Source organism: Onychostruthus taczanowskii, unplaced genomic scaffold (assembly GCF_017590055.1).
Source record: "Onychostruthus taczanowskii isolate IOZ18803 unplaced genomic scaffold, ASM1759005v1 scaffold114, whole genome shotgun sequence".
In the NCBI taxonomy this organism is placed as follows: Eukaryota; Metazoa; Chordata; class Aves; order Passeriformes; family Passeridae; genus Onychostruthus; species Onychostruthus taczanowskii.
Window position 1 is genome coordinate 646050 of NW_024498074.1, and position 27741 is coordinate 673790.

The 27741-nt window shown below is 47.5% G+C and overlaps 1 protein-coding gene across 9 annotated transcripts in view; it reads left to right on the forward strand.

Annotated features, from left to right (window-relative positions):
- Positions 1 to 27741, forward strand: part of SLC4A4 (solute carrier family 4 member 4) — a 122997-nt gene that overhangs the window by 41119 nt on the left and 54137 nt on the right. The window lies entirely within an intron of this gene.

Consider the following 27741-nt stretch of genomic DNA (forward strand, 5'->3'; position numbering starts at 1 on the left):
CCCTGGCTCTGGGACGTGCACACGCTCTGGAATTCCAGCACCCCGTGGTTTCAGCCTCATGTGTCACTAACTTGCAATGCTAACAGCTTCTTTCCCTTGGGTAATTAACCAGTTTTAGGTTTTGAAAACAAAAACAAGACTCAAATGGAGCTTTGCTGTATGTTTGAGTATTTTTAGGGATTGAATATCTAAATACTGACAGGCAGGTGAGGTCTGTTTTGGATGCCCTGTGCCTCTATTCCCACTAGAATTGTTAAGCAGAGGACAGAGACCTTTAGCTGGTGCTGTCACTGTGCAGAGACTGTCACAGGGTTGCCTTCCCTTTGCTGTATTCTGTGTTGGCCACAAGCTTGTCCTGAAATCTGGGCACAGATCAATGGCTGCTTTGGTAGGAGCAGGGGGAAGATGAGTAGGCTGATGGGGTTCAGTATGGATGGGGTTGAGTATGGCAGAGCAGCCCAGGATGTGATGCAGCTCAGATGATGCAGGATAATTCCAGATGGCTGGAGCTTCATTTGTAAGTGGAAAAATGCTTCCTGTGTGAGAGATCCATACTACTGCATCTTGATTGAAGAAATACATTCATTTCTCATTTTGAAGTCATGTTGCTGGGTAGTTGCTGTAGATAGAGACAGTAACATGGGACAGGCAGAGCAGTCATGTCTTTATCCTGGTTACCATCTTCAGAGAACAGCACCTGGAAAGGAAGGCAAGTCACAGATTCCATTTGCTCTTCCCAGCTCTTGTTCCCTGGTTGTCCCAAAGAAGGTTTTTTGTCAGCGCTCAGAAACCAGGAGTTGGTTTTATACCAAAAGATATAATTATTTCAAGAAATCAAATGTTCTAAACTTAATTTTTATGTTTATACCTTTGTTCTTTAGCATGCAGGTGACCAGGCCTGTAGAAATTCCTTTTTTGCTTCTGAATCTATCATATCCTAGGGGAATTGCTTCCATGAGCTAAGTGTGCCTGTGTTTGAAAACCCATTTCTTCCACCAAGTTTTCATGTCCTGCCTTTCATTTTGCCCATCATTGTGTCTGTGTCACTTGAGGAGGGGTTTGTGGTGGTTTTTCTCCTCTGTTGTTTCTATGCAGTAATATGTTCTTACCTGCACTTAACCTGCAAGTCAGAATATGCAGTCTTCCCATCACTTTCCATCTGCAGTTTTCCCATAGGCTTTTCCACCCTGACCTCTTTGCACTGCAGGTTTTTGGAGCGGAATCGCATAAATATTCCAGGTGTCCCGTGCAGTAGCATTCATACCCCATCCCTGGGCCCTTTCTCTGTTGTTCACCATCTCAGGTATCCAGATACTTTTCCAGGTCCTTGCAGGGACCTGCTGTTTCGTGCTGGTGGCCAGATCTTTTTACGAGCTGGCTCATGTAGCTTGGAGCTCTGTAAAGGAGAGGGCAAGTTCAGATTACTGTCTTGAATTACAAGTTACCTCATATCCCTGGGTTTTTTCCTCTTCTGAAACTTTTGTCTTCAGAGCTGACCTGAACTTTGTGTTTCTTTTGCTTTCTGAAAGGCCTTTCTTTTCTCTCCACCAGCTGTGTCACACAAGTGTGTCTGACAGAAGCCCATTTCTCTCTGCAGGCAGCATGTACCAGCTTAGTATAGTGCTGGCAATCCTGGCAAGAAACCTCAGTTAGAACCCTGGGGTTTTAATCTTCATCCCATAGTAGGCCTTGATCAAGGGTGGGAAACTAAGTGCTGGGAAATATTGCACAGCAATTTTAATGGAGTTGGGAGAAAGCTGAAATGAGCTGTGCTACATACATTTAAGGCTGTCAGTAGAGAGTGTGGAATATCAGAAGCTGAAATATGTGTGAGGGCTGTGTGGTTTAAAACAAGGAAAATCTGGTCTGACACCAAAACACTGTGAGTTTTGGTCCAATGTATCTCAGTTTAAGAAATCTTTAATTTATACAAAGAGTTCCTTCTCTTTGTTGATTTTGCAGTTATCACCTTGGCCAGTATTAGACACTGTCAGTTCAGCCTGGGTGTATAACTGGTGATTTAGTTTATCTTCTAATACAAAGACAAATATATAGAGCTTGATTTATGAAATCTTTAATAATGTAGTTGTTAAAATAATTTTAGAAGTTCAGGAGACAACTTGATTGTCCTGTATATCGAGACCTTTGTTTTTTCTGAGTAGAGAGCTTAAGCCAGTTGTGATGTGGTGCATCACTTGGAATTCTTGATCTGTCCCTAAGGACCACAAGCCTAAGCTTCAATATCTCACCTGAAAATGATTTCTCAGCTTCTTGGATGAAAACTCTGCAATTAGACTTTGACCAAGTCTGGGTTTGACTCACTGGGTCAAGCTGCTCACAGCAACTGAACCTGATGGAACATGTCCCTTGATTCCAGCAATAGAATAAACAGGTCCAGAAATGCAAGTCTTCCCTAGAAAAGTTTTGTTCCACTTCCAAACCGGTCTAGCTGTGCCTCTGTGTCTGGGAATTGGTGCAGTTTGGAAGTGTCAGTCCTTATATTTGTTTCAGCCTGTGTCCAGCTGAGCCAAACAAGACAAACTCTGGTACTTACAGACAACCTTCAGCTCTCCCATCTGGAGAGAGCTGGGCAGGTGGAACTTGTACAGATAGGTTTTGTCCTGGGGAAATGCCGGCTTGGGAACCATGCCTCCTTCACAGATCCAGACAGGGATACTTTGACAGACTGAGGAGGAGGCTGGAAGGCAGAGTTCCCTCTGCAGAGCCCTTTCAGGACATTCCAGGCCTGCGGGGCTGTCTCTGCTCTCAGGGAGCTTTGGCATTCACACCCTGGTTCTCAGGCAGGACTGCAGACGATGACAAATCCCTCTTCCAGGTGAAACATCCCAGCACCTCTCACCTAAAAGCACCTCCTTTAGCCAGCCTGGTCTTGGTTTCCATTTAGGGCCAGTCAGGAGGAAACACTTTTTAGGCTCTGCCTCATCGGGTCAGCTGGTGCTTGTGTCAGCACAAAGAGGATGGTGTGGTTTGCTGCTGCTTGCAAGGGATGAGACAAGGGAGGAACAAGGAAGGCAGATGAAGGTTCTCTGAGTCCATTTCCCTCTTCCTTGTTCTGTACTACTAGTGTGCAGAGATTTTCCCATGAGGAAATGCATCTCCACTTGATCTGGGGAGGGGTTTTTTCTCATTGTCTGGTTGCCCTCCAAGTCACTTTGGCTCACCTCCCTGGCCCAAACCCAGGTGCTGCAATACTTTAGTGACTTTTTAAAACCCCTTGTGGGTGTAACAAATTCTTACTGTCAAGGATAGAATTTCTTAGTGCTTGCAGCCCTGAAGAGAGTAAAACCTGATTTTTGTGAGGTGTCAGAATGTTGCCACGTTGATATATATAACTGCAGGATCTGAATTTTGGAATACCTAAAAGCAGGGATAAGAGGACCCGTATAAAGAGAGAGGGGAAGGATGATATATCAGAGCTTTATAAAGGTTTCCAGTTGGCTCAGAGAATTCCTCTTGCAGCCAACAGCAATAGTTCTTAAGGGTTTTAGTAAAAATCCTCTCTTGAGCCCTCAGATGTGGCTTTGGAGGAAACTTCTCCTGTTTGTAGGGTGTGATTTCATTAAGGTGCAGTTTGAGGCTTGTGCTGCCATTCCACATGGAGTGCACCTCTCACAGTGAAGGTGAGGTTTTGGCTGGATGGATCAGATTCCCACTGGAAGCAGGTAAACTTCTGTTCCTGCTTCCCAGCTTGGAGTGCCTGCTTTGCAGGAAGAGTTGATTGTGGACAATGTCCCATTTGATAGGTTGCCCAAAGAAGTGGTGGAACCTCATCCCTGGAAGTGTTCAAGGCTGGATTGGACAGGGCTTGGAGCAACTTGGGGTAGTAGAAGGTGTCCCTGCCCATGGCAGGGGGTTGGAATGAGGTTGATTTCCAGTGAGGAGTGCCAGTCTGACTGGAGGGGTCCATTCATAAAAAGATCAAATTAATTCAACAAAGATATTTAGACATCTCTTTAGGAATGCTCAAGCTGGGTGTCTACCTTGGAATGTTCATTAAGGCAGGTGCTGTAAATAGCAGGAGAGAGCTACAGGATGGAAATAAATGAACCTACTTAGAGCAGATGCAGCACAGTCAGGGCTGTACCAAGAGTTCTCTTTCTGTTCGTGTTACTGGATTTTTCAGCTATCCAATTTCTTTCCTGACTTTTCAAGACATGAGGTGGGATTTTCCAAAAGCTTTTAGCCTCAGCTCACCTCACTGAGAGCAGTGAAAAATCAAGCAGGATGGCCAAAGCTTAATTGTTTTTGTATTGGCATTTTACATAGGAAAAGTGGAGACTTTGCTGTAAGTAGAAGGGAATTTTGCTGTTTGGGTCTTTGGGAACTGCACGGCGGCTCTGGACTGGTCCCAGGTGCTGGGGTCGGTTGAAACAGGCCTTGTTCTGCCCGTCCAGTGCTGCAGGGATTGTGCTCAGGTCCACTGCAGTGCAAGTGCAGAGGGCAATTAAACACAGCACTAATTGCTGCCGGGCTGGGGCCCGTCGGAGCGGCTGGCAGCGCGCAGCTGCTGTGGCCATGGGAAAGGCCATGGGAAGGTGCTCGGGGCAGGCAGGCTGTGGGCAGGGCAGCTCAGGAGGTGCTGACACAGCTCCCAGAACGCGGCACAGACGCCTCATGCTGGGATTGGTGGCATTGCTGTCTGGCTGCATGCCCACCCTGAGAGCCGCAGGCTCGGGGTGGTTTGTGTTGGAAGGGATCTCACACCCCACCTCCTGCCAGCCCCTGCCACGAGCAGGGACACCTTCCATTAGCCAGGCTGCTCCAAGCCCTGTCCAGCCTGGCCTTGAAGCACTTCCAGAAGTTGGGTGTCTCTGGGCAGCCTGTGCCAGGGCCTTCCCACCCTCACAGGGAAGAGTTTGTCCCTGATCTCTAATCTGACCCTGCCCTGTGGCAGTGTGGAGCCATGAGGGTGTCAGTGGTGGCAGCTAGGACTTGTTGAGGTGTGGGAGTGACAGGGAAGGGACTCGTGTTGGAGGGGTGCTTCCAGCAGCAGCTGAACCTGGCTGCCTTCACCCCTTGCTTACTCCAGCTCTTTTTCCAGGAGAGGGTCAGGATGGCATTTTTCTTATTCCTGTGGCCTCACTGCAAAGCCCCCATTGAGGCACTTGGGCAGGATGAAGGGACATCTTGATATGAGGTTGGGTCTAGATGTGACCTATCACCCTAGGCAAAGGCTTTCCTTTTCTTCTTGGCAAGAGTACACTTGGCTTTCACTTGGACAGCTAATTTTAAAAAATGCTCTTTTTGCCACACTCCTTGCCTGAAACTGTGAGTTTTTTTCTTTTTTACTTTGACTTATGCATGTGGCAATCACATCAGGGCTTGTTACAAGCACTTCCATTTGTTTAAAACCTGTCACGTTGTGCTTACCCTGAATGTCCATCTCCTCTGGGTAAATGCAGAACATACAGCATGGTGCTTTCATTCCTTGCTCACGATGTGCTGTGGTGTTACTCAGTATGGCTTGAAGCTTTCTGAAGTTGTGTGGTGACACTCTGTGTGTTGTGGCCACCTCAGCTGTGACACATGCTGCAGCGTGTGCTGTGACAGAAGCCCAGGTGTGCGGACGTGCTCGCAGGTGGCACGTGGCATCTGCACTTCCCCTGCCACCAGCTGCCCCTTGGCTGGTCCTGGGAGCTGGTCTTGGAAGTCTTCAGAGGGACAGCCGTGTCAGGGGCCTCGTGCATGTGAAAATGCATCTCACCCTAATGCAGCAGTGTTCCCCACGCTCTCTGTCCTTCCCCAGGCTCTGAAGTGCCACCAGATGCCCTCTGGAAGGGACTGTTCAGCCACATGAACCAGCCCAGCCCTGTATTTGCCATCATGCGTGGTTCCTCACAAGAAATCAGGCTGAAATTCCCTTCTGCAGCTTGACTTGTTCCCTGTGCACTGTGTTCCAGTGTCACTCAGTGTTTGTCGGTCACCTCCAGCTGCAGCCAGGCTGCTGGGTGCCTCAGGTGTCGTGGAGGATCTAGAGAGTCTTGTATTCCCAGGATTTCAGTGTTCCTGGACTGGGATGGTGTCAGAGTGGTGCTGGGGAGTGAAAGGGAGTCTGCTGTCATGTGCCATGTGAAACTGTCCCAAGCACCTGGGCATGGAATGTTGTGGCTGTAGAGAGGAGTATTTTCCACCTGTGCAGACACCAGGATGAAATTGTTCAGGTCTGAATTCTTCAGAGGTGTCTGGATGTGTCTGAAAGGAGCAGCCCCTGGGGGAGGAAGGGGGAATGGAACAGAGAAATGATAAAATGATAATGGGCTTTTGGTGAGGATTATTCCTGGGGGCAGTGCATTTAAAGGCACAGTGCCAGCTCTTCAGGGAGCTTTTAAAACCTGCTTCCACCCTTCCCATCATTAAAAAACAGGCACAGCAGTTGCCATGGCAGTGACACCAATGTAGACAGCAGGGCTGTTGAGCAATTCCACTTAGGTTGTTGTCAACTTGAAGTGATCAAGATCCACAGCCCTGAAGTAAAGAAATGAATTTGAATAAGAAGTCCAAACACTTCTTGCTGCCCTTTTGGCTCTCCCACCTGAATGCTGCCACCCTCCTGCCACACCTCTAAGTTTTGTCTACAGTTTGAAGAACTGATAGAAATAGTTTTGGGGTGAGTCAAAGTTAAGATTCTTCTATAGCTGTAACCTGTTCTTGGGAAGGGAGTTAAATCCCTAAACCCCAGCTGGTTAATATTAAATTAATTGTGGCAAAGTCTGAGGTAAAATAACAGGAGTTATTTGACAAATTTGGTCTGGGCAAAACAGAGAAAATGTCCTGTAAAGCAAGTTCAGTCTCAAAATCCTTTGGTTTTGGGGTAGGTCTAAGTGACACAGTATTTTCATTTACTGGTCACTTCTGCCTCAATTAACTGCATGTTTTCTTAGACCTGTGACTAAGCCTTCCTTAATTGAGAATGGTCTTGGCTGTTTTTTTCCTGACCAGGCAATTCTCTTAGAAATCTCCCTTGGCCCAAGGGGACACAATTAGTCATGTAGATGTAGAAGAAAATAATTCAGTGTAACCTTCACATGGTATTTTAAGCCACAGGGTGTGTAACTGTCTGCTTGGTGGATTGAAAGTGGTTCTTCATCTTCAGCTTGACACTTCCTCTGTGTTTCAGTACCAGCAGAGATGCCTTTGGGAAGATTTTGCTGGGTCTTTATTCCCACTTTGTCAGGCTAGGCTGTTTATGTTTTAGGTAGAGTAAAAAAGAGGCTGGTTCCTTTCCTGGTAGGGGGAAGACCTGCTTTAACTGGAGCTTGCTGTGTTAATCTTGTGTCTTGAACTGATGATAGCATGTGCCACTATAATTACCTAAGCCACCTTAATGCTTAATTCTGTTCCCTGTGTTCACGTGAAACTGCTAAGGGACAGAAAAGTCCAAGGAATTTACCATGTGGGAAAAAAAAAAATCTCATTTAGAGATTTTTTGATTTTGATTTGAAGCCAGAGCTGTTTCTCCAGCTGAGTTGGGGACATGATGGTTGGCACTGCAAAGCTGCCCTTTTTGAATTACACTCCATGCAAATCTGTTGGACAGCATGGGAACAAGCCATCCTAAAGCTCTGCATTTCTCTGTATATGTAAACAGGGGTTTTTCTTTTACTGTCAGTATAACCAGCACCTGGATTTTCATCTCTGAACCCTTCTTTGTGTTTTCAGTTGCCTCTTGTGAACCTCACTGAACTTCTCCTGTTGGGACCATTTCAGGTGTTGATCCTTGGTTTAGCTGTTCTTGAAGCTGGTGTCTATTTTTTGTTATTATTCTTTCAGCAGTAAATTACCCATCAGCAGAGCTGGGGTGGGTGTGCCAGTCACTTCTTGCTTCTGCAAGCAAGGGGGCAGGGGAGGCCTTAGAGGGTCAGGAAGGGTACCAGGGGGCTCTCAGTGCTTCCTGCAGCTTGGAACCGAGTCTCCTCTCATCCCAGGAGGGACAGAGAATTATGTCCATGACCTACTAACCTCCAGTTGGGATTGTGGGTTTGGGAAATGAGTGCACAGATGGCAGTGCTGGGAGGGCAGCAGATGCTGATCTAATGAGTGCAATCCACTGAGGTTTCAGCAGAGTGCTGGGGAGCAGTGCAGGGGTGTCTGTGGGAGTGCAGGGCTGCTCTCCCTGATGCCAGTACTTCCTGAGCCCTTCCCCTCTTCACTCTGCTCCCCCAGTTTGTCTTCTCCTCCAGATCGAGCTGGCACAATGACAGTATGGATGATTTTGATTGCACAGGGAAGCTGTTAGGGAATTAGATGATAAAGGAACATTTGGAGGGGGAACCAGAGATGGTGAGGCCAAAATCCTGCTGTAGCCTAGTGCCAGCAGGCTAGAATGACCACATGGGAGTGTTCAAAAAGGAGAAAAATCAATCAGTTCCATACAGAACACCGAGCTGCTAGCAAAGAGCTCTCTCTGCACCCCTATGGATGTGGCTCCAGCATGGGCTTGAGCCCTGAAATAAATACGTTTGTCATGGCTCAGGAACACCCTCAGTGTGCCCTTGCAAATGCTCTTGAGGCAAGGCCTGTGCTCAGGCTGTCTCTTCTGCAGCTGTGGTCGAGTCCAAGGACCCACTCCAGGGTTTCTCTTTCTGGGGAAGTGATGTTGGTGATGTTGCTTTGAAGTTTGGAGCAGATGCTGTGCTGTGGATGTGTTCATGCCTTGAAGAAACAGCAACTTAGTGAGAGACAGGAGGTGCCCTTCTTTTATCTCTTCTGGCTTTTATCTCTTTGACTTCCTGATGAGCCAAAATTGGCTCTTTTAGTTGTGACTGAAGGACTGGCAGCCAAAGGGCCGTCATGAAAGGAAATGGAAATTGAGATTTCCATGTCAAAAATCTGAAGAACAAACAAGATGGGGCAGAGAAGCCTCAGCTCTAGTACTTGATCATTGAAAATCATTGGCTTTTCACTTTATTAGTGTCAGCCATTTCCTAGAAAAATTGTGTGTTTGTTAAAACAAGTCTGTATGATATATGAAACAAAATCCTTGAGAGCTGTGGGCTGTTCTGCTCAGCTTTGAATCCTGATCTGACATCTGTTTAAGCAGGGGAGAGTCTTTGCTTGGATTTATTTGCTGATTTCTTACCCACTGGGTGAACTTTAAAATAATGGTATTAAGCACATCAAAATTACGTGTAGGAAGAACTTGGTCATCTGCAAGCTAGAGAGGAAAGCAGATGTTAACTGAAATGTGAGTGGTTCTACATAGATGTGTTTGTACTTGCATGGATGGATTTATGTCTCAGGAAAGGCAGAGCCCTTGTGGCGCCTTTTCCTTGTGTTTGGATACCCCTGGAAGGGCACTGTAGGCCTCAGCAGTTACATGGAAATAAAAGTATGCATAAATCAGCAGAGCCTTTCCTGCTCTTTGTGAGGAAGCCTAGGAATGGACTAGTCCCAGCCTGAACGTGGTATTGGGATGTGTTCAAGTCTTGCTTCCAAGTGGAGACCGTGACATTTAAATATAGTAATGGGAACCAAGTTCATCCTATGGAGCAGGGGTGTTTGGTTGAGCTCTGAGCCGAGGGTGTGTAACACCCTGGGAATTGCATGGCTGGCAGGAAAGGAGAGGTGTTCTGAGCATCCTGACCTGTGGAGAGCTGCAGCAGTTCCCCCCTGTATCCCTGCTCCGAGGGCAGTTCTGTAGCACCGGGACTGCCCAGCGCAGGCATTGCACCTTCACTCACATTCCACGGGCTGGATGTGGTGTGCCAGTACTGTCCCAGTAGGTGGTAACCATGTCCTGTGAGTTGTGTTCCAGAGTCAAGCACTCCCTGCTGCCTGTGGAGCAGGCTGCGTGGAAACAGCAAAGTGGGGACGTGGCAAGTGATGGATCCACAAAGTTTTGGGAGTTATTTGGGGGCAGTTTGGTGGGGGGTACATCAGGGGGGTCCTGGTGAGGACATGTGCTTGCAGAAGTCACCTGAAACTGCTTGGTTTCGAGTCCACGAAAGCAATGGAAGCTTTGAGGCTAGGGAAGAGTTTCACGGATGTGGGAGAATTTCAGTGTGTGGTGTTTGGTCCTTGGGCCTTGCAAAGCTTTCTGGGCCACCTTGCAAAGCTGCCAGGCTCCAGACACTGAAGAGAAGGCTGCTGCCTGCTCCTTGCTCCCAGGCAGAGTGCTGACTTGGCTGCTCAGCTGGGCACGGGCTCTTCCTTGCACTTTGGGTATTCCTAGAGAACATGCCTGACCCCGTTCTCTTGGACTTGCTCTTATTTGGGTTTCCCTTTATCTGTGTGGGACTTCTTCTGCCTACTCTGTATATCATGGTTTTCTTGTCCCAGCCTGTTCCAAGGTAAATTGCCAAGGATGGGAAACTTCAGAAGGATGAGTCTATAGCAAAAAAACAGAAGTTCTCACTCAAGTGATTTCATTCCAGCATGGATTTCATCGTGGGAATGGGAGCTCACTCTGCAGAATAAACTGCTCACCATCAAACAGTAGAAATGCATTTAGTGGCAACAATTGCTCCTTTGGCAAAACCTATCTAAAGCTCTTGGGGGGGATTAGTCTAGGCTTAGCATTAAAACTGGGCTTGAAACATACTCTGCATTCCTAGTGACAGGAAAAAAGTGTCATCCAGAGCAGTGGTTTCATGTCTACTGCAAGAAATGGGGATTATTTGAGGGAGGACTGTTCTAGATAAGTGACTGTCACAGCTTGTAGAATCCTGTTTGCTGGTTGGAAGCAAAGGAAGCAGCTCAGGAGCCACAGAACATGTGATTGCATTTATTTACATGGGCTGTTTTGGTGTTAAATTTTGTCTCTTGTGCAGTTCAGATATCAAACTCGCACTCTCAATTCCCAATTTAGACTAATCCTGGAGTCATTTGGATTTTCCTTTGGCCTGGCCCAAGGGTTTCACAGCATGTTACAGCTCCCAGTGATGCATGTCATGTGTGGCTATGGGAAGGGGGAACAGGAAACTGATGAAGGTTTAGGGATGGGCAGCATGCCTTGGGATCTGCCCAGAAAAATGATGCTGGGGGCTCTGTACTGAGCTCACTCTGCTTTTTGTTCCAGCTGTGTCAATGTGACTTTAATTCAGTGGTGAAGAGGGAAGATTTCCAAATCTTTTGCCTCATCTGCTTAAAATACATATGCGTGTATATGCAAAACAGGCAGTATTTTGTAATGAATTGTTTGCCTTTGGAATGAGAGTGCTCTTTGTCTTGTGGGTTCCTTTAGGGCTTTGGCAATAAATAAGAGGCTTCCAGCTGCAGACAAAACCACATTTGGGGTTAAGTGTGAGCAATTTTTGATTGTTGGATGTTCCAGCATCACCTTGTCCGCAGGTTTGGTCCCGCTTTGGCCTAAGGATGGGAGGGAGCTCGGTGGGACAGGGACAGGCTGCCAGGACACCTCATGCCAGCACCTATCTATAGGAACAGTGAGAGAGCTGTGACCTAGGACAGCACCAGGAACAAATTTAACCCAAAGCATATATTTAGCCTGGCTGCTTGCAAGAAGATTTAAAGCCACATTTAAAGCTGAGCATCTGCTGAAGTGCCGGGCGGATTGCTGATATAAATAGTTACCCACACTGGAGCTGCTCTGGCTACGTGGGGAAACCTGGCAGCGGGCAAGGTTTCAGGGAGTGCTCTCAGCTGCTTTCTGTGCTGGGATGACCATTCCTGCTATCTGCTCTCTTTGTCACAAGTGGGAGAATCAGAGCACAGGGGACTGGAGCTGGGCTGGCGGTTCCCCGCCCGCTGTCCGCGCTCACCCAGGAATCGCGTGGATTTCCCAAAGCGTGGCTCTGCTCCGAGCTGTCCCCCTCACTGAGCTTTATTGTAAACTGATCCCAGGAGGACGAGTCTTCTTGGGAAAGCAGCCAGCATGCTCTGTATGGCTCGTCCTGCTGTCCCTGTGGAAGTGGAGTAACGCAGAAGAGTTTTCTTCCCCCAGCAGTACTTAGGAGGAGCATTATTTCCCCAATTATTTTTACTTGCCTTAATGCCAGCTCAGCTGTCACTAAATGAATTGCCAGGTGTTTTCATAGTTTTTCCCAACTGATGCAAAAATGGGCTCATAAAAAAGGGATCATTCCCTTGGGTTGGGATCTTTCTCGAGTCTGAGTTAGGGAGGTGAGCAGCTCCCTCCGGAGTTCCCCTGGGAAGCAGTGATTCAGTTGCAGACCTTCTTCTTGAGTCACAGCTAAGACAGACTTCCCACCTGTTGTGGGAGGTCAGGCACTGGCACGTGTCCCACGTGGAAAATGTCAGTCAGGAGCTGCTGCTGGTGGTCACAGCAACCTGCTCACCTTTTTTTTCTGGAGCTGCCTTGGACACCTGTGTCTGTCCTGCTCCAGGAAACATTTTCTTTGCATTCAGGTTTCATTTCTAGTCTCAAAATACCTTTTTTTTTTTTTCTGTGTGAGAGTGGTAACACATGTGGATTTTTGACCAAAAGCCCGTGCCTGTGGAATACAGTGTTTTTTGGGGTTATGGTGCTTCTTAATTATTGGAGAGTTCAATATTAAGGAGCTGAAAAACATGGCAGCTGTAGGGTTTGTGGATGAAGGTCTTGTTCCCCAGCTTCTGCCTAATGTCTTTCCTCGATCATTAGAGCAACATAGGTTTTAGCAAACTTATCCTTGTGAATTCTTTATGGAGAAGCCAAGTCCTGCAGATGACTTGCATCCTGTTACATCCCAGCTGGTACCAGCCATGGAAAGGGCTGGCTTTCAGGACATCCCATATTTCACAGCAGTTGGAGCTGTAGGCTTTAACTGAGACTTGCTAGCATTTAGGAGGCCAGGGATGTCTTTTTTCCTTTGCTTTCCCAAAGTGGATATAATACCTGTGAACAACAAAAGGGGCTTTTCTTTGCCCTTCTGCACAAGAGGAGATAGATTGTTTGCAGTCAGAAATTGCCTGGTTCATCCTTTCCTTAGATTTCCCAAACCTGCCGTTCTGTGCTAAAAGCAGACCTTTTTTAGAAAATTAATTCTCTCTCTGTGGTAAATTCCAAACACTTTGGAAGACCATAGATCACCTTCAAATTCAATTGAGCATTATTTTGGGGTTGGGAAAATATTTAGTTTGCCTTCATTACATCTCCAGCTAATCCAAGGTTGGTGACTTGGCTCTTTTTGCTGCAGTGCTGTGACTAATCTCATAGTTTTGCTGTTTGTTAACATAATTATGGGCTTTACTAAAAATGGAAAGATACCAGGACATTTGCCTCATTCCTCCACAGTGGTTATTGCACACTTCTAATAAGTGGGCTAAAAAACCCTGTTGATCAAAGTTCCCATGTTTATAGCTGGTTTTGCCAAGGAATTTGGGACAGGCAAAGAAGTGGAAGGTGTGATGCTCTGGGGGAGAACCTGTTAATTCCCGTTGTCAAAAGGGAATGTGGCTGCTTTGGAAGCCTTTGAAGATAGAGAGAAAAGGTAGAATAATATTAATATGCAGATGTAAGGAGCTACAGGGAAGGTTGTGGCTGGGAGGGAGGAGAGGTTACATGTTCCTGGATGGCAGGAATGTAGTGTGGTACTTCCATTGATAGTGCCTCTTTATTTTCAGCCCCTTGGGAATGATTGTGTGACAATAACTTTGGGATTGTGGGGCTGAGACTGACTAGAAAAGCATTTGTATTTCTTTTCACTCATTTTCTTGAAATGAAGAAGTACAGTATTTACTCTGGGGTCACTTTGAGTTTTGGAGACTTGGAAAGTTGATCTCCTATTTGGCTGCAGCCTGCTGGTGTTCAGCACCTTTTGGAAATAAGGATTTGGATTTCCTTTGAGGTTTCGTCTGGAAAAGGGAAAGTTTTGGAAGTGGCAACTGCCTCAGGCTGTGACATCTGTGATGTGGCCTGTGCAGCCATCTCGGGAAATCTGCTGGAATTTTACATCTTTTATTGTGAGCAGTTCCTCTTGCTGCCTCTGCTTGTCTGAGGTGTCTGGAAGCAGGGATGCTGCTCTGGGGTGTTCCCGGGTGTTTGAACTCCGTGCCTGTGGGAAATGCAAAGGCAGGATTTTGCCAGGTCAGCTCTACATGGACACAGAGCGTGTAGGAGCCACTGGTGACTGGTGGAAAAGCTTCTTCCCCGTTAGGGCAGTGAGAGTTGCCTAGAGAAGCTGTGGCTGCCCCATCCCTGGAAGTGTCCAAGGCCAGGTTGGACAGGGCTTGGAGCAGCCTGGGATACTGGGAAGTGTCCCTGCTCATGGCAGGGGATTGGAATGAGATAAACTTTGAGGTCCTTTGCAACCCAAACCATTTTGGGCTTCTATGATGGGGACACTGCTCCTCCTGTAGCTTAAGGTTGTAAGAGGAGAGACCCTGGGTACACATTTTAAGAGTGCTTGAGACATTTTTGGGGATGGGGGCCAGTGTCAGGTGGTATGTGGTGCTCTGTGAGATGCCCTTGCTGTGGAAGTGGTGATATCTGTGAAGAACAGCCTTCTGGCTCTAGCAAAGCCCTCACAGCCGAGGCAGCACGTGTTGCAGAGGGGAAAATGCTCTTTGCTTGGAAGCTAACAGCGTCAGAAACATAAGGTCAGTGCTGAACTTGTTGTAAAAACATCCTCCTCCAATTAAATGTGGTGTGACATTTTTCTGAGGAATGTGGGTTTGGTGTCCTTCATTTGGGAAGAGCAGACAGATTTTGCACAGCAAGAAGAAGAGGAAATGTTTTGCGAGGAATATTTTGCTTACTATCAAGGTCACGTATTTTCTTTCAGTTATGCAAAGCATGTGCTTAAAATGGGAATCTCCACTGGAGGACAGCTTTCAGATCTTGGAAAAGACATCCTTGAAGTTTATTGCTCACAATTTCCTGTCTCTTTGGGGGATAAAAAGCAAGAATGTCTTGAAGGAAAGTTATTTTATCTAAACCAGTGCATTGTACTGTTCTCATCTGCGATGTGATTTTGCAGGCAGAGGTTTGACTTCATCTCAAAATCAAGCAGAAGAGCTTGGGTTGTAGTTGAGGGATCAGGTATATGTGAAAGAGCTGTTCTCTGCTCCATGGCTTCTCTGGTGCCACAAAGTTGAGGAACACCTGGAAAACCAATCTTTTTTTCTACGTCTTTTCTTTCATGGAATTACGTAGCAAACAGCCCTTGCCTGGTTCTTCTGGGGTTACTATTCCACGTGATGGAGTTTCTTGCTCTGAAATAGATGGAGCCCCCTTACAAGTTCATTTTCCTCGTTCAGAACTTGTTTGCTGTAGTGACAGAGCAGGGCACGATGGCTGCTGGAAAAGGGATTCTCGGAGCATGTGTTCCTGTTGCTCACAGCTGCATCCTGGCTTACCTAGTGCTCTGTGGTGGAGACTGGGGAAGGAGGAGAAGCGTCTCTCTGTTCAGCACCTTGCTTTAACTTAGGGCTTTAAAAGAATGTTTGGAACTGGGAGGCAGGAGAAGTTGGGAATTTAATTTGCCTGAAAATCACCTGTGTATTTCTTAACGTAGTATTCCTGTCTTTTTTTTTTTTTTTCCTCAAGTTCAGTAGGCTTTAAGCCAAGCCTTTGAGAAGAAATACAAAAATCCCTTCTTGGTGTCTGTACACAGATAAATTAGTTACAATTCGGCAATCCAGAATGGCTGAGCTGGATCCATGTCTGCCTTGGCTTGTATGTTACACATTCTTGGGAAATTCCTTTCCATACTTCAACTTCCATTCTTCGAGGTCTTTTCCAACCTAGGGGATTCTGTGATTCAGTGCTGCCTTGCACTTCCAGACTGCTGTGTACCTTCTTCACTGGGATCATGGCTCTCCTTTCCCTGGAGCCATGAAAATGTGCACCTCACTGTGGAGGGTTTAGCTCAGTGGGTGAAGTAATGCATGAGACACTTCATCAGCTCTTCATGTGTGCCTTAAAAAACACAGAGTACAAGAAATCACGCTTCGTTTGAGTCAGCAAGTGGGGAACTTTATTTTAAATAATGGATTTAATCAGGTGATATCATTGTCACCATCTCCTTGATTTGCTGTTGGTATTTCTTCCACCCTGAATCTGCTGTTCCCTTTTGGTAGCCAAGCCACACTTCACAGTACCCGGTGTAATTTGACACTGTGTTGTGCAGGCTTCCAGCATCCTGAGTTTTGAGCATTGGATGGCCAGATGTTCATGCTGGTATCCTGGAGATGGAGAGGACTTCCTTTTGGATCATCTTTTTCAGATTCCATGTGGATGGAAATTGAAATCCCGTTGAAAATTTCCAAGGGGAAAGCTGTCTTTTTTTTGTAATGGCGCAACTATCTGGTGTTTGAGTTTTCTCCCCAGCTAAAATTCCCTTAGGAATTAAGGGAGCATTATCCAAGCTAATGAGCTAGCCGAGTTCCCTCTTCTCCTTAGATCTCATCTTCCCACCCCTTCCTTTTAGCTGAGAATTCTGAAGAAATAGACAACCTCTCCTGTTGTCACATCGTATTTAATTTCTTTAATGAGCTGAATAATTTAATAATGTAAAACGACAGTAATATTCCCTCTGCCCTGTAGAAGATGCCACTGGGAAAAACTGGATTAGGTCATTTGTGTAGTCTGGGCTGAAAATATTAATTTTTGTTTCTCGTTTGGATTAAGCCATTTGATCTGTCCAAGTCTTTGGAATCAAACATGTACTTTGTGCTCTCTGTTCAAAGAATCATCACAGAATGGCCTGGGCTGGAAGGGAACTTAAAACCCATCCAGTTCCATCCCCTGCCATGGGCAGGGACACCTTCCACTGTCCCAGGCTGCTCCAAGCCCTGTGCAGCCTGGCCTTGGAGCCTTGCAGGGATGGGAAGCTGTCCTGTGAGACCCTGGCGGTGGTCTCCGTGGTGCTGACATCTGGTGTGTGTCCTGGTGTTACGTGAGCCAGGAGCAGCCCTGGCTGCAGGCAGGGCTCTATTAATAGAGCTGAGAAGGAGATGATTGCTGGTGTTACGTGACTGTGACTCCGGAGATTAGGGGAAGGTGTTGGGGGTGTCAGGACGTCACCTGTGCGAGGGACGTGCAAGGACTGAGCTGGCACTGCAAATAGATCCTCCTGAAACCAAGAGGTGCACTAATGGACGTGATGGAGGTTTGATTGGGTTTGAGGCAGGAGTGGTTAAACTCCTTTCAGGGCCACGCAGAGCTCTTCAGGACTCAGAAATGGAAGAAATGGCTGTGCAGCGAGGGCAGAACATGAGTGCTGGATGTAATTCCGAGTAGGTACATCCATCCTTGCTCCTGCTTCAGTTTTTCCTTATGACCTAAATGATACTCTGATAAATCCAACGCATCCTTCAAATTCATGGCATCGGAGGAACTGTGAATTCCTCTTCTGTGAGCAGACATAGGTATTACCTGTCTGAGCAATGTGCTGATCAGCATCATTACTCCAGCACCAGATCTCGAATGTAAAGATTCTACACCTGCTGTTCCTTTAAATTCCCTTTGCAAAGGCCAGTGTAGCTTAGTGTGGAAAAAGTAAAGTTATTTTAGAGTCACGTTTCACCGGGAATGACTTGGTGAGTGCAGCTTTGGCTCCCCTTAGTGCTGTCAGGTTTGTTCAGTGCCTCGTTACCTGATTTTAAATCAGTCTTTTGCTGTGCTCAACTCCTGTGGGAATGAGCAGGTCCAGGCGTAGGCAAATGGCTGGTGGGATAGTTCAGCACCTCTTTGGCCATAATGTTGTTTTCCTTGCTGTTGTTGCAGATATAATCTGTGGTTAATCCCCCAAGTCTGAACCTGTGACTCCCCAGAGGACCCGAAGCCTTTTGTTGGTTTTGATTTGCAGCCTTGTTATAGACAAATTAATGGCCCTGAGTGACAGCGGGGCAGCCAGAGACGAGAAGAAAATGAGTAATTAACATATATTGGGTATTACTGATTGCTTTTATGATTATCTGGATTTTAAGGTATTAGCTGGAAAAATAGCTCCTAATCCCTTATTAAAGATAAAAGGCAAGTCATTAAAAGTAGGAGGTTGTTTTCAGTCCTGAGAAGCTCTGGAAATATGTCTTGGCTCCAGCAGCAAACTAACCTTAAAAGCCTGTAATTCCAAGTTACTCAGCTTAGTTGTTCTCCTCAGCAAGGGAATTTCTGAAGTTTCCCATGTGCTGGGAGGCGGAGGGGACGCGAGACAAAGCGACCCTTGTCACAGGAGCTGCGTGCTTGGCACGGCGACAGGCCCCTTTGAATATCCTCAGCATTAGCTGGGCCTGGCCCAGCTGCTGGGCTGGGGACTCTGGGCAGCTCCACGGAGGGGTTATCCCTCACTCCAGCTTTTTGTCAGGGGCACACCTCCTGTACGAGGCTCCCACCTCACCCCAACTCCTGTGTTCCTCCCTCTCGCTGTTGTGGCCACCTAACCGGTTTTGTAGCCATCTAATTCATTTCATGGAACCGTAAAAATGTCTAGGAATGGCTTGGGTTGGAAGGAACCTTCAGAGTCATCTTGTTCCAGCCTCCTGCCATGGACAGGGATGCCTTCCCCTAGCCCGCATTGCTCAGAGCTCCATCTGAGCCGGCCCTGAATGTTTCCAGGGATGGGGCATCCCCCACTTCTCTGTGCCAGCGGTTTTCCGCCCTCTTTGTAAAAAAATTCATGCCCCTGTAACTGGTTTCAAGGCCATCTAGCTGGTTTTGTGGTCGTGCACTAAGCTGAATTAGCTAAACAGACTAGTCCAAGCCCAGAGTCCTGATCCCAGCAGGGAAGGGGGAGCAGGAGGCTGGAGTGCTGGGAGCAGGAAGACAGTAAAAGTGGGAAGGGTGACGTTTGGCTGTTGCTGTTCTTAAACCCACCTGGAGCGTGTGCAGGCTCAGAAGGAGAGCAGCAGCACCCCTTGCTGAGCTGTAATAATTAATCATCTGCAGAAACTTGCCAGACACTGAGACTTTCTTAATAGTCAAATATTTTTTGTTTTAAAATGAGTACATTCCTTATTTCTGGGTAATGAAATTTGAGTACCAGTAAAACCACAAACTTTTCACATTTATTTCCTGTATTTTAACAGTTCTGTATTTCAACACATCGTGTTTATATGCTCCAGCTATACTTTTAAAAAGCAATTTAAAATGCAGTGGGACCAGTTAAAAAGAAATAAAGATGGCATTTAAGGACTCCAAGGAGATCAGTGCTTATAAAGAGATTTACATTGGAGGCAGTGCTGTTCTGATGGAATACAGTTTGGAAAACACTGCTCATTTCTGCTTTGCTCTTTCTGTCCTAAGTTGTTTAAAAGATTACCAGCAGTACCAGGTTGATTTGTTCCCCTCTTTTTTTCTTTTTCCCCTTTTTTCTTTTTTCCTCTTTTATTTTTTTTTTCTAAGTCCTGGACAATGTTTAATACCAGCTGGGTGTTCAGTGCTTTTGATGCCCCTGCCGGTTTTTTGTGCTTGGGGAAGGATTTAAAAAGTAGAGTTTGACTCCCTGTTGGGTTGGTCACAGCCGATTCCCTAAATGCAAAGGAAGCAGTTCAGCTTTGTTTTGCTGTTTTCCTGTTTGGTCTTGGTTTTGCTGGTTCAGCCCTAGCTGTTTCCAAAGAGTCTGTCAGTATCTTCTGATCCAGAGCTGGCATTTTGTTACTCTCCTTTCTGTTCTCATTCTCCAGGCCAGGATGCCAAGCAGATCATTAAACCCAGCGTGGGGCTTCCAGCCTCTCTTCATTACTAAAAGTTCTCTGAAGCCGTGGCAAAGTGGTCACGTTTGGGCAGCAGATGGGGTAGCTGGAGTGCAGATCATCTATCTGGGAAGCTCACTAATGAAACAGAAGAAATGAGGTTGGGAGGTGCCAGCAGCGGGTCCAAACCTCTGCTCAGAGCAGGGCCAGTTTGGTAATTAAGTTATTAACTTTGCCTTCTAAGTTACGGTGTCATGTCTGGAGTGCTCTGTCCTGAGATGGCAGTGCAGTGACACAGGGCCCCAGGGAAGCACACTGTTGCTTTTCCTGCTCATGGAAGCATCCTCATTCCTTTGGATGCTCAGGACAGGGAGTACTTGGCTCTCCTGGGGAGCCCTTTAAGCACAGGCAGTACAACATTGTTGTTACCAAGTGCAAGGAATTGCATCTTCTCTCTCTCCTTTGCTGTGGTTTCCTCCTCCCCTCATTGCAGTGGGTTGATCCTCTTGTATCCTTCTTCTCCTTCTCCTCACATGTGGCACAAAGGGGACGATGTGACCCTGTAAAAGACACCCTATGGTGCCACTTGGGGGTTAGGCTGGGGCCTGACCATTAGGAAGGTCAGTGCTTCTGCAAAAATCCCCCCCAGCCATTCCCTTGGTCCAAGCCATCCCCAAACTGACCTCCTACTTATGTTTTCTTCCCAGCTGTCTAATCATTAGCAAGCTGCTTAATGCACAGCAAAAGACCAATTAACCCTAAAGCATTTAGTGAACTACATGTAAATTAGTTGTAAAATGTTGCTGTAAACATTAAATGTTAGGCAATTACATAAACCAATAATTGCTAAAGTTGCATTTAGGAGCTTAAAAGAAAGAAAAAAAAATCTGCTTAAGTAGCACTTCGGAGAACTCCGCTAATGGTTTTGTTTTTAACTACAGCCCTCCTGGTCTGGGTAAGTCCCAGCAGGCTGGGGCAGTTTGGTTCCATGTGGTTTTAGTTGTGTAAGAAAAATAAAGACATAGTAACCTTGTGCACCTTTGGAAACTGCGAGAAGAACCTCCAAAGGGCACAACCTGGAGTCTAGAAAGAAATGGTAGAAACATGGTAGATGGTATCCTGTTGGATAGCAATCCTGTGGACTGATGATTGTTTTCCTCAGAATCAGGCTGCTGAAACATTCCAGACCTGACTAAAACCTTGGCTCTGGACAGGGTCTGGTGAGGTGTGAGCACAAAGGGCCTGGCCGCTCACTGTGAACTCAGTGGGTTCGCTTCCATCTTCTCTTCTTTGTTCTGCAGACACCTGCCTCCTCCCATGTTACCCTTTGGGAAAGGCTAAGTGCCTGTGCACCCACCTGTGTGCTGCAGCTTCACACCAAGAGGCTGCTTTGCTTTTCTGCACAGTTTTTAATCCCCTTAATTGGCTGTCTCACTCCAAGGTGGTCCAGGTCACCCACTGCTTCTCAAGCTCCCGCCGCTAATGGTCTTAAATAATTCATTTTCCTTGTATGCCTCACGCACTTATCCTCCGCTGTTTAGCGGAATCTTTCATTTCTGGTAGTTTTCCTTTGACCTGGGCTTGTGTCAGACCCAGCTGTTCCTAAATGGTGCAGTGAAGTGTGGCTTTGCCTCCTCATGCTGTGTATTTGTGCTTCGCTGCTGCTTTAGAGCCTCTTTGTTGTTTTGGTAAAAGTATCTCTCTGCGTGGCTCGTGTTGCATTCCATAAGGAGTCACCAAGTGTGTCTCTAGATACCAGATTTCTTATTTTTCAGTGAAAAAACAAGTTGGGTTTGTTTGAACTTGCTTCCCTCCTTCCTCAGTTTTGGCAGTAGCCTTTTCTGGAGTGTATTGATCTTAGTTACAGTGCATTCACTTACTGAAAGCCAACCCGTGCTTAATTTTCCTGGATAAATCCATTGGATAGTGGTCTTTTATTTTTCTTGTACACAGTTTTATTAGTATAGATTCTGGTCATGTTCCTTTCCCGAAAGTGGAAATATTTTATACTTATGTTTCCTTGATTGAATTACAGAAATTTGCTTAAAGTTGTAAAGCTACCTTTTAGCATGGATGAGACCCCAGCAAATCCGCTGGTTTTTTCCACCACAGTCATGTTCCCTGAGGTTTGGTGCTTGTGTGGGAGGTGGGGGTGAGTCTGTGAATCTCAGAGTTAAAAGGAGGCAGAAGCTTGAACTTCACTTGCTGTTGCAAAGGGAAACCAGTGAAGAGCAGGAGCTGCCCAAATGTCAGCAGGCTTTTGAGAAGGAGTTGAATCGGGAGTTTCTGGGAAGCTGCTTGGAAGGAGTGTGCTGCTGGCAGCCTGGAGCCCTGCCCAGCCTGGAGTTAATGCTGGTTAATTTTTAAAGGCAGGCCCCAAACTGGTTATTGTGTCTTGGTCTCAATGGGGTCTTTCTGCTCCCAAATGCCACTGCAAGGGCCCTTTTCTGAGTTCCCTTGACTCGACCCGGAGAGGAAAAGAAAATGCCTTCAGAGAGGTGATTTATCCACGCAAAACTTTGCTTTGCCACGCTGCTGACTGGTGGGGACAGCTCCATCAGGATGGTCCTAACTTCTCCAGGGATGCCAAGGGATGTTTGTCAGGATTTAACATGCAGAATAAATGCAGACACCCAAAGGGGTGGATCCACCTGATGGAGCTTCCTTTGCAGCAGCAAGGAGATGGGAGGAAAACCAGCACCCAGATGTGAAACCAACTGGTTTTGTAAGCACCCTGTCAGGCCAAATCCTGGTGCTCTCCTGGTCAATGGAAGCATTGTCTGGATTCTCAGGCTGGCTTTGCAGCTTTTTAGATAAGTGGCTGTGAACTGTTCTGGGCCAAAAGGGCAGTTTGTCACTGAGCAGAGCTGAACAGAAGGTGGTGGAAAAACAGAGAAGCCTTTTTCAAAGCATCTCAGAGGAGGCTGGCACCTTCCTCCTGCTGAGTCAAGGTGAGCAGATGGTCCTTGAGTTCTCTCCAACCTGGTGTCCTACAGTTCTGTGATTCTTTTAGTGGAGTATGTGTAGGACAAGGGGGGTGACTCCCCACTGACACAGGGCAGCGTTAGATGGGATATCAGGAAGAAATTCTTGCCTGTTAGGGCAGTGAGGCCCTGCCTCAGGTTGCCCAGAGAAGCCGTGGCTGCCTCTGGATCCCTGGAAGTGTCCAAGGCCAGGTTGAATGGGGCTTGGGGCAACCTGGGCTAAGTGGAATGTGTCCCTCCACGTGGCAGAGGGTTGGAACAAGATGATCTTCAAGTCCCTTTCAGCCTAAAGCAGTCTGGGATTCTATAAAATACATATTTATACTGTGGCTTCCCTCTCCTACGTGGAGTTTGAAGGAGGGCAGGTGATCAGGAAGGAATAACAACGTGCAGAACCCCCCAGCCCGTGCGTTTTGCTCTCGTGCACCAGTTGGTCTCTGCAGGGATGGTGAGGAATAATAAAGCACGGCTCCCTCTGTGCCCAGAATGGATGAGGTGTTTGGCAACATCAAAAACAGAGGGGACAGAATGAAAAGAGCTGAAAGCAAAAAAAGTGTGGATGCCAGAAACATTCAGTACTCCTTGAAAAACTGCCTGGCAACGGAGGTGGGCTCCACTGCAGCCGGAGACACGGGGCAAAGGGCTCGGCATGCACGGAAACTGTGGGAAGAACTATGGGGAATCCTCACCCACACGTGTGGAGCTTCCTCCCTCTGTGAGTGTCCTGCTGAGCCCCTGCTGAAGGAGACTTCCAGAAGTGCTGAAACAGTCAGGGCTGCTGTGGAGATGGATTGAACAGGACAAATAGACAGTGATTTGTGAGAAGAGCTTAATAGGCAGAAAATTGGCTATTGCAGCCGGAGGGCTGGTTGGGAAGAGCAGAGAGGAAGTTTCCTCTTGTCGCTGTGTGGAAGCTGAAACCCAAGAGGAGAGCCCAGCGTTGTTATGGCTGTGTCCTTAGGAGTGTCCCTGTACCCTCCCTGTTACCTAAACGAGGTGAATGAGCAGTGGTAGACTGAGTTATAGTTTGGCAGGAAGGCTTGTGGCTGCTTACAAATCAAACCTGCTTTAAAACCATCTTTGCATGGGGAGCAACATTTCAGTGCTGGAGAGAAAAGGAGTGCTTTTTTTGCTTCACCAGTGGAGCAGGAGTTTTCCCTCGTGCTTATGAGGAGCAGTTGCTGCAGTGATGGTGATGGAGGTGTGGGAGGAGCTGTGTGTGATCATGGTGTGCTTACAGTGTTAAGGTACCAGAGCAGGACCCAGCAGGATCCCAGAGAGGTGGACAGCACCAGTCTCGCCAGGAAGGAGACTGTGAAAGCCACACTGCTTTAAAAAGGGAAACCAAGAAAAGCCAAAGAAGGAAAATGATGAGAACTGAGGAGTGGTTTTTGAACTCAGTTCTGTGTAGAAGCCTCTGCTCTGCTGCTTGACTGGGGACTTGACTGTTGCTCAGATCCAATGGAGGTGTGATGCCAGACACAGCATCCTGTGTCTGTGTGACAGCAGGAAATGTTCCAGAGCTCTGGAGAAAGCCAGGCTTTCCCTAGGTGCTGCTCTTTCTTTAATAAAAAGTCTTCTTGGCAGCTGCTTGGGGATAGCTGCTTAAAAATGTGCCGCTGTAGCAGTTTGACACAACTGGAAGTACAATGGCTGACCTCCAGGGCTGGTCCAAAAATACCTTTGTTATCCATAATTTGCAATGAGTTGCTTGTGGTGTAGTTTATATCAGGGTTTATAACCAGTATGGTTTGTCACTGTGGATTAGGTGGTTGGTGAAAGTAAGTGTCATAGGCATTGCTGCCTTTAATGCAGTTAAGAATGGCACTTGGAGAGCCTAGAAAATTTTAAAATTGTGGTGTAGAAAGACAAATTTCCTGTTTTTCTGTCAGTTTGGGAGCCAGCCACTTTTGATTAGCATTTAGCTGTAGCATACTCACAGGGAATTGCATGGTCCATGTATGCCCAATTTGGCACCCTTGGAATCAGCGAAGCCTGGCATTGATGTGAGCAGGCAGAGCCTCAATCACATTGTTAATAGGTAAAATGCTTAGTTTGGCTCAACTGGCTCATGGTGTGTCTGTGGGAGGCTATCTGTTCCCATTTCCTTGGGATTCTGCAACTGCCTGTGCTCCTGGCAGGTTGTGTGGATATTTGCTGGGTTTGGCTGCAGCTGGGAAAAACAGTCTTTGAAGGCAGAGTCTCCCTTGAGTGCAGCAGTGCTGGAAAAGCTCATCATGGGACTTGGGATATAGCATGTGGTGGTCTCTCATCACAGCCATGTGGATGGAATTGGCAGGTTGCCTTCTTTTATAGGAATTGTCTTTTAGGGTAAGGCTCACCAAATTTTCATGAGATAGTGCTGGGTTTGTTTAGAAGTTTCCCAGACTGATTGTTCCCATTGCATCCGTGGAGGAGCTGATGTGAAACATTTTGGGAAGAAGGGTCCTTTTTCTCTCCCTGCATCTCCAAGGAATGTTTTAACCAAGTATCTGCAGGCACAGCACCAAAGACCAAGGGAGCTGGGAATGCCCAGCAAGGTATTATGTAAATGCTGCTGTTCTTCTGGCACTTGAGAGAGCACAGTATTAGCAAGAATTTGTCCAACACCGAAGATTTTTCATTACATAAATGCTACTGTTCTTCTGGCACTTGAGAGCACAGTATTAGCAAGAATTTGTCCAACACCGAAGATTTTTTGCAGATCAAACACTTAATATATGCCACATGCTGCAGAGGAATTTACAGCAAAACACGTACTATCATGCAGTCCAAAAGTCCAGCAAAAAATGGATTATTCCAGAGGCAGTCAGTGCTGTTCATCATGTCTGGGAAGGGACACTCTGAAAGGATGGGGTGCATTTGCTCCAAGATAGATCAAGCCCCTCGAATAGCATTCTCTGCACCCCACAGTCGTGCAAGAAGTGGCCTGGGGTGGGCTCCAGGTGCTGTGGGGAGCGTTCCCTCCTGGCTGCCAAGTCCTGCCTGTGGAAAGTCTAATCTGCCTCACAGCCAGCCCGCCCCAGAACGGGGTCAAAAAGTAATCGTTCGTAAGCAGAGACGCAAAACAAGCAAGGAGAAATTCTCACGCTTGCTGAGAGCGATTAGCTGAGGAGCAGATCACCCAGGGCTGCTCCTGTGGGACCCTGGGAAAGGCCGGCGTGTGGCCTCGGAGCAGTGTTCCCAAAAACTTGGAGCAGTCTTTCCAGGAGCAGGTGTCACGTGTAAATCTGTGTGCAGTTGGCTTTTTTGGTGGTGCTCAGGGATGCTTGTGCTTGGTGGAGCGCTTGGGGAATCAGGAAATCAGTTCTCACCTGGGCTGTTCTGCAGAAACTGGTGTTACCTGAAGAGATCGTTCTCCCTTCCCTAAAGGAAATAACAGTTCTTACCTGTAAAGGTGCAGGAATGTTGTGGAGGGGCTGTGTGCTCCACAAGTGCTGGACAGTACTGCTGGTAAAGCAGGAGAGCGTCCCTTGCCTTACCCTGTGGCCTTGGCCCAGCGCGTTGGATGTCCCAGGGGATTGTTTTCAGCATCTCCTGGTTTTTGCTGGCATTCTGTTCAGGTTTGTCTGTAAAGGAAGCTGGTGTGACTCTGGGCCACCAAAGCCTCCCCACATGCCTTTAGCTGGTGTCTTTGGTTGACAGTGGCACACAGTTAAAATTGGTTTTGGTAATGGAGAATTTTGGAAGGGAAGTCAGCTGAACTGGAAAGGAAACAAGTTTAAATCTGTTAGAGGTGTCTGCACAAGTGTGTCACTGCTCTGACTGCAGATGGGTTTGACCCGGGCTTTGGCACAGGGAGGGCAGCCCCAGAAAGGAAGGGGAGTGCGATCATGTCCTATTTTAATAAGGCTGCCTGGAAAGCACATTTGACAAACAGCTTTCCTTGATACTGGTTCCACAGGCTCTGGGGAGGGATTTGCACCAGGTCTCTCGGGGATTTCTGCAGCTGCCAACGCACTTGGAAGCAACAGAGAGCTTTGTGTCTGATGCTCCCTCTGGCCTCGGGTGGAGGATGCGGTTGGCTGAGGTGCAGGTCCCCAGGGTCTTCAGAAGTGTCCCAGCTGAAAAGGCAGGGGGGAAAGCATGTTGGCTGAGTGGAGAACAGGCTGTTTAACTTGTGCATCAACACAGATACATACCCCTGTGCTCCATCCTGAGGCAGCACTGTACACCCAGAGAGCCAGGCTGAAGCTGCCTTCCACCCACCACCAGCCAGGCCCTCGGCACTGAAGCAGGAGGTGACTTTAGGATAGGGGCCAGTGCCACCAATCCCCCTGGCATTTCCACGTGTGGCTGTGCCACTGCACCAGGCAGTGAGGGTCGGCTGCCACCAAATCAATTGCTGGAGCAGGGCTGGGAAGCTCAGCCATGTCCCATTTGAGGTTGTTGTACTAGAACGTGTCTCTCCCTATTTCCGAACTCCCTGAGATTCCTCTCTCTTGATGGAGATTGATTTTTGCCTTTGGGAACCCGAGGGTATACATTGTGCTCAGAACTGGCCTGAGCTGAACTTGGAGAAACTGCTGATGTGTTTGCTCTGTGCAAGTTACCATTTTATAAGCTGCCTCGCAGACTGTGTGTGGCTGAATGGAACTGGAAAGGGAAGAGAGGCAAGTGAGAGACATCCCCATAGATGGCACTGCCTCTGTATCCGTGTTGCATTGGACCACTCAACCCTCTGCAATTAATGTGTTCATTCCTCTCCCATTCAGGGGAAAAATAGAACCCCAGCCATCTAAATTTGTGGATTAGCCTTTTCTCTGCTGCAAATGTCTGCTGACCATCAGGTTGTTCTCTTGAAGAAGACAGCAAGGAACACAGCATTGAGCAGCCCGAGCCGCTCCTGGCACCAGCGGTGTGGCTTGAGCAGCTCCAAGCTGGAAGGGAGAGGTGGAAGCGAAGGTGATGGCCAAGGCTGGCGAGGTGGTGCTCAAAGGTCGGGCAGGCAGAGGGCTGAGGGGTCACCCCCCGGGTTAATGACTCTCCAGTGCCTCAGCCCGGGGCTCAGCCGGCTGCCCACGCCGAGCACGCGGTGTTCGCCTGGAGATTAGGGTGAAAATATGTTCTCCCTGCTGGAGGGAGCGCATAAACAACCCATCAACGGCCCATTAACCCACAGATGGCAATAAAGAACGCGTGGTCGGGCGAGCATCGGGACCTGTGACCCCTAATGGGGCCGTGAGCCTTATCGTGGGCC